Below are 15,000 nucleotides of genomic sequence, written 5' to 3'. Positions count from 1 at the left end.
ATATATATATATAAACTATATATATATATATATATATATATAAATCTATCTATATATCTATATATATATATAATATATATATATATATCTATATATATATATGATATATATATCTAATATATCTATATATATATGTCCTATATATAATCTATATATATATATATCTATATATATATCTATATATATATATATATATATATATATATTATATATATATATATATCCTATCTATATATATATATATATATATATATATATATATATATATATATATATATATATATACATATACATATATTATATATATATATATAGATATTATATATATATATATATTTTTATTATAGATATATATACATATATATATATATATATCTATATTATATATATATATACATAAATATATATATATATATATATATATATATATATATATGTACTAAATATATATATATATATATATATATATATATATATATAAACTCATATATATATATATATGATATACTATATAATGCATAAATATATATAACTATATCTATACATAAATATATATATATATAATAATAATATATATACTATATATATATATATATATATATATATATATATATATATATATATATCTATATATATATATATATATATATATATATATATATATGTACATAAAATATATTATATATATATATATATATATATATATATATATATATATATAGATATTTTATAAATATATATATATATTTTATATATATATATCTTATATATATATATATATAGATATATATATATATATATATATATAATATATAATATATATATATATATATATAATACATGTTAGATCTGTGTGATACCTGAAAATTGCATGGCGTGACGTTAACACATAACCCCCGAAAAGAATTGCAGATTTAACTAATCCTGGCAGTAATGTCTGAGCAAAAAAAAAAAAAACTTTTATTTTTGTTAGTGATGTTGCGGAGTGGTTGGCGTTAGATGGCATAGCAAGAACAAAACAAAAACATCCGTTTGCATTTGGATTTCGTATCGTCTTTACTTTAAAAAAAATTTCTATTAAAGTCTGGTATCATTTTCAAATAAGGATGATTTTAACTGAAGAATAACTATAATTCCTTCAATTTTCCTGCATTTCATAATTGATTATATAATTCTATGCCGGCAGGGTCAGCCGTCAAAGCTTTACCAAGGAATGTGGGGTATAATTTTAAAGCTAATGCCTCAAAGCGTAGATTATTCAACTGCCAATGATAACACAAATCTTTTTATTTTAGCAATGAATTGCTGAAATACAAAATGAACGGGTAAGTAGATAAGTAGACATTCCTTTACGTTAAGATGACCAAAAAAAAAAAAAAAAAAAAAATTTAAAATGAAAAACGTGGAATTCCTTGTCAGTTTCACACTCACGTGACCTTGAGGAAATATTCGAAAGTTGCTGTCAACAGTTTGTGTGGGAAATAATAATGATAATGATGATAATAATAATAAAAGATATTGGGGTCCACAGACGATCTGGAGGATCGGTGCCTTGTGGCCTGGCTCCGCAGGAGACGAGGCAGACTGACAAGGGAACATCAAAAAGCGCTTAGCGACCGGGGAAACATTACCTCACTTTCAATTCTCTTTTATTACCACTCGTTTTGTCCTCCTGGTTGGCAAAGGAAAGGCATCAGGAAATGGGTTAAGATAAAGAGACAGGGGAAGTAAGGGGACAAACTACTTTGAAAAAGAGAGACAGAGGGAAAAAAAAGGATGGAAGGTATCAAAGATTTGTGAAAGGTACGGCAAATTCTAGTTATTATTATTATTATTATTATTATATTATTATTATTATTATTATTATTATTATTATTATTATTATTGAGAGGATGGACCCTATTCATATGGAAGAACCCCAAAGGGCCTATTGTCTTTTGACATTTAAGCTCCCAAATAGGACGGTGTTCATTGTGCAGGAGTAACAGAAGGTAAAAGGAAAAACAGAAAGAGGAGATCAGTAAGTAAAAGAATAAATTGATAAAGAAATAAATTAGGGATTAATGCATTGTATCTTCGCTCGAACTTTAGTGGTTCCAGTTGTTTTCCAGTTGCGCATCTGGAAAGCTGTTTGCTACATAGTCATGGAAAAATTAATCATACCCTTCAGATTTGTTGTTCCTCATATGAGAAAATTCATGACAATGTATCAGAACACTAGCAGCCCATTATTTGCTAGTAAATTTGTTAGTCGCGCTGTTAAGATGCGTCGCATTGACAATACCACAAAGCCAGTAACATTTCCTAGAATATCTCAAAATGGTTTCACAGTTGTGGAAACTAGTGTATGAAAATGAACTTCGGTTAAATGCTCTTGAATGCAGTAGGGTTTTATGTGTTGCAAATTGATTAATTCATTCCAAGTTTACTAACTTCACTTTGCAATTAGCTAGCAGTACCTAATTCCAGATTAATATGTCAGAAATTAGTGGGCCTCTCTCTCTCTCTCTCTCTCTCTCTCTCTCTCTCTCTCTCTCTCTCTCTCTCTCTCTATCAGCTTTTTCTGTATGTCTCTCTCCCTCTCATACACACACACATACTTTGTGTGTGTGACTGTGTGTCTGTTTGAATAAATGGGTCTCTCTCTCTCTCTCTCTCTCTCTCTCTCTCTCTCTCTCTCTCTCTGTAGTGATCTCCTATGCTCCCTTGCTATTGCAATGAAATTAGTTTCGCTTCGGAAAAAGGGCAATGTCATATACAAGTGTGCTTTAATAAAAGTTTCACTTACCTGTAGACATTCAATTCTATAACTGTGATAGTTTGTAAGTTTTAAACTTATATATTTTCTATGACTAAACTTTTCTTAATGGTGGAAAATATTTGAAATAGTTGTAATGTCTAGGTGACTCCGAAGCGTCTCAACACTCGTTTACTTTTTCCATTCTTTATCATGAAAGAAAGTCGATAGAGTATATGTGTATTATGTATGTAAAATAATACAAATCAGGTATATAAAAATTCATGTATATTAGAATATTAGATATTTTAAAACACGGAGATTACAGACCGTAATTTTTGTCCTTCTTTTGTTTTGAAAAATAAAACGTGTCACAAGGAGAATTAGTTTTTTTTTTTTTTCTTCATTTCCACGCCAAGTAAGCACAATAACAATAGAATTACAAACTTACTTGTCAAAGAAAGAATAAAGCGTGAAATTATTTTAAAGCTGAAAATAATTCAATTTGATTAATTATAATCCTGTGGCAAATTTGTCCCCTTTCCTAAACTAAAAATTTCCCTTGCATAAATTATACGTTGCGCGCTAATTAAATTATCTCATTTTTTATGATGGTAGGGGGAAATCATTTTGTATGTTCCTTTGTACAGGAGATTCCTCTGACGACTTGCTCGAAAGTTATTAGAATTATGTCTTTGCTGCTCTGACTTTCTGTGCAAATATATATATATATATATATATATATATATATATATATATATATATATATATATATATATATATATATGCATATATATAGTGGCTTTAGAAAAAGCAATACAGTGGCATCTGCCAGATTTTAGTTTGTCATATTATTTAAAAATAGATTCCTGAGGGGTGAAATAACCATGGCAACGTTAGTTATTTCATAATCCTTCACAAAAGGGTATTTGTGTATTTCTATGTTTACCTTCTCTCGGCATTTCTTTGGTATTACTGGATTTTCACTCAAACATTCTCATCCATTCTCAAAATACTCGGACCAATCTGTTCACTTACATTAGCCTTTTTATCACTACAAAGTATCCGAACTTCGCCAGGTTCACAGCCGTTCTTGCTCCAATATACGTTATCTAATCAATCTTGTCACCAAGCTATATATATATAGATATATATATATAGATATATATAAGATATAGTATATATAGAGATATATATACTAGATATATAATACGTATATATATATAATATATATATATATATATATACTATATATATATATATATATATATATATATATATATATTATATATATATATAATAAGTAGATCTAAGACAGATTATATGTGTACCACCAATGAGAGGGATGATAGAGAAAGTATTCAGCTTGGTGGACTGCAAATAAAGAGAGTTGATAAGTTTAAGTATGTGGGATCTTTTGTTAATGCTGGAGGAAGCATGGAAGAAGAAGTAAACCATCGGGTACAGGCAGGCTGGAACGGCTGGAGAGCGGCCTCTGGAGTTTTTTGTGACAAAAGAGTACCGCTTAGGTTAAAAGTTAAATTTCACAAGAAGGTGGTAAGAACAGCAATGCTGTATGGTACAGACAGCAAGCACGAGAAAAACAGAGCAGAAGATGGATGTGGCAGAAATGAGAATGCTTAGGTGGATGTCTGGGGTGACATGAGAGGATAGGATCAGAAATGACTACATAAGGGGGTCGACTAAGGTGGTGGGAGTATCAAAGAAAGTGCAGGAGGGGAGGCTGAGATGGTTTGGACACCTGTTGAGGAGAGATGAGGACCACGCTGGGAGACATACTATGCGGATGGAGGTTCAAGGAAGAAGAAGAGGGAGACCAAGAAAGAGCATGGAAGGACTGTGTGAGAGGAGACTTACATGAGAAGGGAATTGATGAGGCAGAAGCGCAGGATAGAAATAGATGAAATGGCTCATCCGAAACGGATACCCCATATAAAAATGGGAACAAGCTGGGAAGAAGAAGATATATATATATAATATATATATATATATATATATATATATATATATATATATATATATAATATTATATATATATTATATATATATATATATATATATATATATATATATATATATATATATATAGTATATATATATATATATATATATATTTATATACATTGCTACGTTTATTGATCTTCTCATCTCCCCAGCAGTATTTAAGGTATCTTAGTTATAAAAGAAGCAGCCATGCCTTCTCCTAAAGCAACTGATTTTGGGAGAGAGCACGTCGTAGGAAGGAATTTCCGGTCTGACGGAAGCTTATGGTAAGATAGGCAAGTCACAAGAGTAGCTAGGCCTCGAGATGGATTTTAGGGACCTCTACAATAAGACCTATTTTCCTTCCCAATTTGCTGGCTGGTTGTTTACCACTTTCAGGCAGTGCCCGAGGCGGTATATGGAAGCCCCGTGATTCCCAGAGAACCAGTATCTCGCTCAGTCAGCTCCAGTCGTGACCTCGGACGGATGTCTCCAACCAGCCTTCCCCCTTAGGCCTAACGGCGTACTGGCGCGCCAAGAGACCCAGACCTGAGACAAAGCCGGACGCCACATTTTCTACAAAGGTCCACACTGATCATGGCATCCAGGTACGTCTTGTGAAGCAGCATATTGCCAGTTCCTTCCCTCCTAATTTTCATAAATCAAACTTCTACTCCCTTTGTTTCTCACTGCCTCATGGCCACATGTTTCCCTTGTGTGATCGTCCCAGACCAATGAAGTCTTCAGTGCATACTTCAGTGAAACATTAGAGTTCCTTTGCCCCAGTGTTAGAGAACTGAATAATCGTAACTTGTGCAAGAAGTCCTTTTTCTTTTATCTTGTCTAATCTGGGATCTTTTTCCAGATCCCCTGAGTCACGTGTCAAGTCTGTCCGCCCGCAAGTGTTGCATTACCGCAAGATATCGAAACCCAGCTTTTATTATGTGAATCACATTTTAGCCAGCTATCCATTTGTGAGACACATATGGGTCCCAACGTGTGGACACGCTGCATTTACTATTCTCCAGGCCAGTAAGGGCCTCTTGTAAATAAATAGATGTAAAGTAATTAGCTGAGTTTCTGGCGACCTTCTCCTCTAGAGTAAATTATCACTGTAAATCCTTTTTACGGTAAGTTCAAGTAATTCATTCTAATTTTCCCTCAACTATTCCTGTTTACGTATTGGAGTCTCATTCAAGGCCAGGCCCATACGTAACAATGTCGACATCGCTGAAGATTCGAACCTAGCTTGCTTAAAAAGCTTGTAAATCGCGTTATCCCTTGTAAAATGTAGTGTAAATGTTTTTACAAAGCGCAATCAAAGCACACTTGCAGCGGAAGACACACACTGACTCACAGTAAGGTGTACCATTCATATAATATGATTATTTTATAACCAATGTTAGCTTAAGGTACGTTTAAATATTTTCATTATGAAGTGTTTTAAATAAGTGTTAAGTAGAAATATTATTATTGTAACGGCGAAAGCGCCAGAGCTTAATTTTAGCGGCAAGCAAACAATTTGCCCCGCGAATTCTCTGTTATTTTGTACTGTCCTCGTCTGACGAGACACGAGCACGTGTTAGATAGATACCAGAAAGTACTAGATCAAACTAGGAAGTGCTTTGCCAGGGTTTCTTGCTGTGTTAGAAAGCCTAGCTAGTTAGGAGTGTTCTACTAATAGTTACGGCAAAAGAAGTGTTCAATTCTTTTGTCTGTGATATGTTAGGGGAATTCGTTTTAACTTAGTTTCATTCCAAGTGTTGGTAACCACATAGCCCTCAGCTAAGCTGAACATACACGCTCTCTCAGACCAGCTTTGTAAGCTTCGCGCATGCGCTTTCCCAGCCAACCTTTGTTTCGCACAACGCAGCCATGCTTTTTATCCCTTTAAGCATTATCTCAACGATTTAAGCAAAGTAACGTAAGTCTTGAAGTTTTAACGTAAATAATATTAATCTCAGTACTAGTATCTATCGTTCTGCCAGAGAAATCAACGTAATTCGCCTTGTATAAGAAATTAGAATTTTGTGTTGTAAATCGCCTCCGCGTTTACAGAGAATCAGCTGTTTGAACGACACGCTGCCCAACCCGCTCACACGTTTCACCTAGCATCGCTCACTCGCTCGCTGAGCGAAAGTTTCATTTCACTTCGCACTAAACGTAACCTTTTCCATTTACAAATGTTTGCTAATATCGTTTAAAATCCTTACCGTCATTTCACTTGTCACAAGGACCTAGTATCCTTACGTAAAGTTAACGTAAATCTTAAAAGTAGAGTAAATTACAAGAATTGTTAACGTAAAACGTGTCTTTGTGAAATTCATATTGAAACTCAAATCATTTCATATCAGCGCAAGCCGCTACCATTAATGTAAACATCGTTCACCGCGAGCGCATCATCATTTTCATAAAACCTTATCCAAAGCAATTCTTTCATTACACGTTAACGTAAGTAAATCATTTAACGCAAGTTGCGTCGTATTAAAACTAAAAGTATTAGTTCAATTAAATTCAAGGGAGTTCATCATATATCATTTTCACCTTCTCCGAGAGAGAGAGAGAGAGAGAGAGAGAACCCATTATTTACAAAGCCAAGAGTACTACGTCCATTACCATTACGCATACATTAACATTATTTTAGTCTCTTGTCTTTCATTTACACTGAGCGTGATACGTACGCGCCAGGGTCCATTGCAGTGTTGCAAGCATTTATTTCGTTTATCGAGTACTTCAGCAAAGGACTGAGCATTTTCAAATTACCATTTCCTGTCATTGCCCGAGTGGTCTTTTCATTTTCTTTATCCCAAAAGACTTGCGTATACCGCAAGCACAAACCGCACAGTGTGCCACCGCAACCTTCATTACTTCCATCAATGAAGTCGTTACCAGTTTAGGACTGGCCACCACCAGTGCACGTCGGGTCTTACCATTTTACAGTGCCACTAATTCTTGACACTGTCCATCGACTGGCTGCTGAAGTACTCCCCCTTTTACTTTCTCTCCTCCACCATTACACTCTGCCACGAGCAGTACCATTTCATTTCAGTATACTTAAGTATACTGCATTTAGTGTCGTCCGACGGGACACACCAGCACGCTACCAGTGCTCCAAAAAGGAATGCCTCCCGAAAGTGCCGCAATACCAGCCCTAAGTGCTGTCAAACCTACTTGTCCGTCCTTACGGAACGCCCAATCCATAAGTGTATCCGCTATCCCAGATCACCCAATCAAGGGAGTGCCTCCCGAAGTGCCGCAATACCAGCACTACTAGTGCTGTCCAAACAAGGAACGCCTCCTCATAAGTGCCGTGCACCTGTACAGGCCATACAGGTAGCCCTATACCTGCGTGTCCGTCCTTACGGAACACCCAATTAATTAGTGTGTCCATGTACAAGGGTCAGTGATCCTTCAGAGCACTCCAAGGGAACGCCTCCCGAAAGTGTCGTAATACCAGCCCTAAGTGCTATCAAACTTGCGTGTCCGTCCTTACGGAACGCCCATTCATTAGAGTATCCACCATTTCGGATCACTCAACCAAGGAACGCCTCCATAAGTGCCATGCACCTGTATTGGACCTACAGGCTGCCCATTCCAGCGTCTCCCAAGTAAGGAACGCCCTTAAGTGTGACGCACGCCGCTCACACTATTTGATTTTCCGCCTCATCAGAAGGTGCCATTCCCAAAGTGCCACAGTGCACCAAGTCTTTTCAGACTTTTTCATTACCATTATTGCAGAACACATTTCCATGTGAGTGCCACTTTATACAGTAGGCACTCCCATTCCATTCAGTACCCTTCCTGGCCATTATTTTCATTTTCATCCGAGCCTCTACTGCAGCCTAAGGGAAATGTCTTCCCCTGCTTCCCGCGACTTCTTTTCCGTAGAGCTAGAGAAGCTCCGAGCCCTAATAACTCTGGGCAAGGAGGCCGGTTACACTGGACCAGCACTGGACCAGTGGATAAAGGCGTAGCAGGATGCTGCGCGCCTGCAAGAAAAGGAAGTAAGAGAAAACCAGAGAAAAGCCAGAGAAGCAGAAAGGAAGGCAAGGGAAGAAGAGAGAGAGCATGAGCTAGCTCTCAAGGAGCAGGAACTCGAAATCAGGCGGGAGAAGGCCCGTAGGGAGAGTATCTTAGCTCCAGCCACTCTGCCAGCTTCCAGCCCTGCACCCACTGTCTCTCTTAGTCCCGCCATCTCTGGTCGGCCTCTTACCATTTTACCTCCTACCTCCTCCCTTTTGGAAGAGGTAAGCCCATCAGTTAACCCCGGACTTGTTTCCGAGGGTGATTCAACAGATGACTCTTCACCTGTGCCAGAGCACACTGCCAGCCTTGGTGACTCCACAGATTCGCAACCTGTGGGGGCATCTCGGCCTTATCATCCAGTGCCACCAAAGAGGTTCTGGAACAAGTTCTGCCAAGACTGTGGCCGCAAGGGTCACATGTCTGCAAATTACAGAGGGTGAGCTAATCACAATATTCCCGCCATCGCAATGGCAGTTACAAATCCTTCCTTACTAGGACCCCCAAAGGGCCCTATAACCGTCGCACCCCTCCAAAGCCATTATCCGCCAAGCCACGTCAGAGCCTACGATGACTCTGGCGCTCAAATCTCCCTGATACGGGAAGACCAAATCCCCCGAGGGGCTAATATTGACAGATGTCAATTAATCACCATTGAAGGTATCAACCATATCAAGCTGATCCTTCCGACCATCCAATTGAGGGTCACCAGACCTAATTTCTCCAAAGTATGTACTCTTGCAGTTGCAAGCTACATCCCAGGAGGTTACGACCTCCTCTTAGGGCAAGACATGAAGTCTCCCTCACAGTTCAAAAAGCCTAGGGGTCCTAACCCCACGACAAACTACTCCAAAGAAAGGAGCCATCCAAGACCTACTTCCTCCCGGAAGTACGTCCACCAACAGTCTCCCCCGTTACCGAGGAGGGAGATTGATCATTCACAGTTCCGTTGCAAGACCTGCAACGTACTAAGGCACTCTACGAATTGGCCTAGGTGCCCTAGCCGACTACCAGCAGCGGACACTGTCCATTTTCCACAAGGCTTAGCCTTCAACAAGAGACAGGAGCCTCTGTCTCCCATTTCCAAGGGCACGCTGAGAGGTATTGCACCTCCGGTACCCGTCACAGGTCCATTCGACCTCAACACTCTGCCAGTGCCACTTGGCAGCACTGAGCAGTGCCAAGCTCCATCCAGCCTGGACGTAGAGCCACCACAGAACTTGACCTCTGCGCCTGGCCCCGAGCTAGCGCCGGCGCCTAACCTTATCAAGGATCCTCCTGTAATGGGAAAATATTCCTTTAATTATTAGTGATTTATTTAGGAATTGATTCATCATCCTCCTCTAATATCTTTACCCTGCTATTGTAAGTGATTGGAACTGTGAAATGTTTTTGTTGTGGACACGAGTGTGGCAATGTAGCCAGTCCCTTGTTTTGTTTTTCTCACTTTGAGTATGGGAGCGCTGCCCTGAATCTTTCATCTGCATTTTGGTAACACTAGCAACACATGTAAGGATCACGAATGCTCTCATGTGAAAAGGACGCAACGGGTCAGCCTTCAATTTGGCTATTTTACCAAATTAATAATGCAAATTATTATCTATCCCTTGCAAGATAAGCTTTTAAAGTTGTAATATTACCGTTAGGGCATTATTTGGAACAGGTCACTATCCTGGAAGAACAGTAGCAGACGAGAATTCAAGTGCAGAGTTGCCTGCCCAGTCAAACGTGTTGCAATGCCTTAACGAGGAAAATTTCCATTGTCGTGAATGATACTTCACATTCATTAGTTGTCATGAAATTTTGCTGTGTTAGTTTGAGTTGTAACTTAGTGTTTGACAGGGTTGAAAACATTAAAAAAGCAGTTATAAGTGTTTTGTTTGTATAAATTTTTTTTTGCAAATACCAGTGCCAAAGGGTACCACAAAATGGAAATTTCCACTGCCGACCATGATCTTAGACTAGGCTATACAGTAATTTAAGAAGGCCTACCCTAGACTAATCCTGTTTGAATGAGGAATTATGACTATTTTTGATAAATATAGTTAGGCTATATGTATATAAATTCGTGGTAAACTTAATTACATAGAACTTAGCCTGTACCCTCATTAAACTAACCTAACTTTGTGGCCTATTGTAACCCAGTCAAAAATCAGCCATGTAAACTTTGCATAGGCTATCCTTAACGATTTCTGAAGAAGCCTAGGCTAGACTATATCCTGTTAAAAGGAACCTTAGCCTAATTTTACCTCATTTTAGTTTAAGATTTTATCAGAAATCTTTCAGGTAACCTTACCCCTTGTCATATGACCCCTTGTCATATGTTGTGTAGAAACATTTAGTACTGTGAGGAGTAGGGTATCAAGTGATTTACACCTTATTGTAAATTAATTGATTCCAGGGTTGCTCCATGTTTGATACTTATCCTGTTATGAGGAAAGCAATTCCCATAATCTGTAGTCGATATATTTTTTTTGAAGTCTCTCAATATAAAGAGTTATTTTTTGTTGTAGTTTTAAACTACTCACTTGCATTGTTTTCTGGAAATAAAAATTAAATAAAATGCATATTTCCAGGGATCTAGTCCAGGAATCTAGTCCAGGAGTTCTGAAGACTAGGTAAATTAATCAAGTCCAGGAGACTAGGCCTGGGAGAAATTTGGCATGATGTAATGAGTAATAAAGAAACAAGCTGAATACCAGGAATTTTCTTCAATACCCCTAAAATGGAAATCAGCACTTCAACTGCCTCCCAGTGGGAAGACATCATCTGGTCTCATCAGTAGTAAGACCCATACACACAAGGAATATCATGTAATAGCAGGTAGGACAGGCCTACCCTATTTTCCAGGCAGTGTAAACGTCAGTCTTCATACCCACCGTGTCAACTATGAAGAAGACTGACAAAAGTGTATATGTATACTAATATTAATAGTATTATTCTCGTATCTTAATGTCGTGGTGTGGGAAAATCCGCCCGCGACACTCCTACAGGAGATCCTCCAACAGGCATGGAGCTTACCGCAGCCCATGGCCAATTCCAAGTCCATGATTCTTCTTCACCCTCACCACTGTCGCCCGAGGATGAACCTCCGGCAGACCTCACATTCTCACCTCCTCCGGACAACCAGGAACTGCCCGACCAGGAGTCAGCCTGGAGTCTTACCCTTACGACGGCTGTCGCAGCAGCCGGAGTGAGGGCCTCCCCTGCAGTAGGTTCCACCTCTACGACGGTTGCTGCAGATACCGAAGTAGGGTGTTCTCCTGCAATCCCTCAGGCTACCACTGCCTCTGCTCCTGACGGCGTTTCTGGCCTTACCCAAGAGTCGGTGCCTCCGTCTACTCCTAGGACTGGTATAGCCAGGCCCTGGAGTAATAAGAAGAAGAAGAAGGGACATAACAAATCATTAACACACTAACCAAAGAGCCACATGCTCTCCTTGACACCTGTGCCCGAGGTACAGTGTCACATTCATTTGCAGAGTGATCCTGGCACCTACCCAGAGAAGGTAGCCAGCCTGATCTCTGCCAGTAAACTAACCCTCTAACCCCTAAAAATTGTGATACTAACACTCATGTAAATGTCATAATTACCTCATTGCATTTCCATCTTGGCACTCCACTAACCACTCATCCTCCTCACGCATCATTACCTCACATCATGTATTTTAACAATTCCGGCGACACATTACTGCTGTGCGTACCATACTCTGGAATGATTGCATCTCCAATTAACTGTAATGAGTAGGTTAGGCTAATGATTTAGTACCAGGGCATTAGGGTAGTAGCAAGTAGAATGTTCAAGTAACCTTATCTAGGGGTAGAGTAGACTGTCGTCACAGACAACCCGTAGTTATCACTTAGGCTAGACTAAATTACTCCATTAAGTTAGTACACTTAGCATCTCCGCCTATAAGTTAGGTAGGCCACTGTAGTTAGCTGTATCGCTGCTCAAAAAACTTTAGTTAGAGTAGGAGAACTGGGTAGTCGAGACGATCAACTTATTTAAGCCAAGGCCTTCACGCCCGAAGGGGAGTGAATGCCTTCTTAACAGGGGGAGCTGCTACGTTTATTGATTCGTATCATCCCCAGCAGTATTTAAGGTATCTTAGTTATAAAAGAAGCAGCCATGCCTTCTCCTAAAGCAACTGATTTTGGGAGAGAGCACGTTGTAGGAAGGAATTTCCGGTCTAACGGAAGCTTATGGTAAGATAGGCAAGTCACAAGAGTAGCTAGGCCTCGAGATGGATTTTAGGGACCTCTACAATAAGACCTATTTCCTTCCCAATTTGCTGGCTGGTTGTTTACCACTTTCAGGCAGTGCCCGAGGCGGTATATGGAAGCCCCGTGATTCCCAGAGAACCAGTATCTCGCTCAGTCAGCTCCAGTCGTGACCTCGGACGGATGTCTCCAACCAGCCTTCCCCCTTAGGCCTAACGGTGTACTGGCGTGCCAAGAGACCCAGACCTGAGACAAAGCCGGACGCCACATTTTCTACAAAGGTCCACACTGATCATGGCATCCAGATATGTCTTGTGAAGCAGCATATTGCCAGTTCCTTCCCTCCTAATTTTCATAAATCAAACTTCTACTCCCTTTGTTTCTCACTGCCTCATGGTCGCATGTTTCCCTTGTGTGATTGTCCCAGACCAATGAAGTCTTCAGTGCATACTTCAGTGAAACATTAGAGTTCCTTTGCCCCAGTGTTAGAGAACTGAATAATCGTAACTTGTGCAAGAAGTCCTTTTTCTTTTATCTTGTCTAATCTGGGATCTTTTTCCAGATCCCTTGAGTCACGTGTCAAGTCTGTCCGCCCGCAAGTGTTGCATTACCGCAAGATATCGAAACCCAGCTTTTATTATGTGAATCACATTTTAGCCAGCTATCCATTTGTGAGACACATATGGGTCCCAACATGTGGACACGCTGCATTTACTTTTCTCCAGGCCAGTAAGGGCCTCTTGTAAATAAATAGATGTAAAGTAATTAGCTGAGTTTCTGGATTTACAGTGATAATTTACTCCTCTAGAGTAAATTATCACTGTAAATCCTTTTTACGGTAAGTTCAAGTAATTCATTCTAATTTTCCCTCAACTATTCCTGTTTACGTATTGGAGTCTCATTCAGAGATATATATAATATATATATATATATATATATATATATATATATATATATATATATATATATATATTGTTACGTATCAATATATATATATACGTAACAATATATATATATATATATATATATCTGTGTGTGTGTGTGTATGTATGTATATATGCAACATGAACTCCTGTCTTCCATAAAAGAGAGTTGGTTCCCCAATCACTCCACGTAGCATAGTCATTCATAGATGTTTTCTTCTCTTCTCAATCTTTTGAGTAGACCCACTTAACCTGACACCAGTGATAGACATTCGGCTACCAAGAAACTAAAGCCCCAGATTCGAATCCTGGCCGGGACAGGTGCACTTTTCGTTTATAATGTTATTTGGATGTAAGTTGTTTCCAAGGAATAGTAGATGCGATAGTAAACGATGCATATAGCTCAATAATACGTCACATGACGGCCATGCAGGAATCTTCCTAAAATAGATCACTAGCCAAAATGATGCCACCACCCCCCCCCCCCCCCCCCCCCCCGCACTTCCCATATTTCCTCAGCATCTCTACTCTTCAGTTCCTGGGGGTTCATTTTCATTCCCATCTTTTCTCGCTCTCTTTTTCTTGCATTTTTTTTTTTTCATCGGCATTTTTAACGGAGAATTTCTTTGACACCTTTTTTATGTTATGGAATTTTCTCCAGAATGTTTCCTATTCATATTGCTTTGATGGTCTCTCTCTCTCTCTCTCTCTCTCTCTCTCTCTCTCTCTCTCTCTCTCTCTCTCCCCTTCTTAGACTTCAACGATTCAATAGTTCTCATTTCCTTTGTAATGGAGGTCTAGATTCGCCATTTTACTCTTGATATGTTTCTTTTTACTTTTTTTATAAATGGTCAAGGAGCAGACCATTTCTTGGAACCTGTGAAATCAAACACACTTGAAATAACTCTTATGTTATTTCTGTTCTTTTCCTACAACCCCCTTTCATTCCTTTTACTGCATCTCTGTTCATATTCTCTTTCTTCCATCTTATTTTACACCTTCTTATAACAATTGTTTCTACGTTATTTTCAATGCTGAATGACCTCATTGACCCTGGCGCTTGGGCTCTGGCCTTAATATTATAATCCAATTC

The sequence above is a fragment of the Macrobrachium nipponense genome, chromosome 1 (assembly GCF_015104395.2).
Source record: "Macrobrachium nipponense isolate FS-2020 chromosome 1, ASM1510439v2, whole genome shotgun sequence".
Taxonomy (NCBI): domain Eukaryota; kingdom Metazoa; phylum Arthropoda; class Malacostraca; order Decapoda; family Palaemonidae; genus Macrobrachium; species Macrobrachium nipponense.
Note: the sequence above shows the minus strand (reverse complement) of the source record.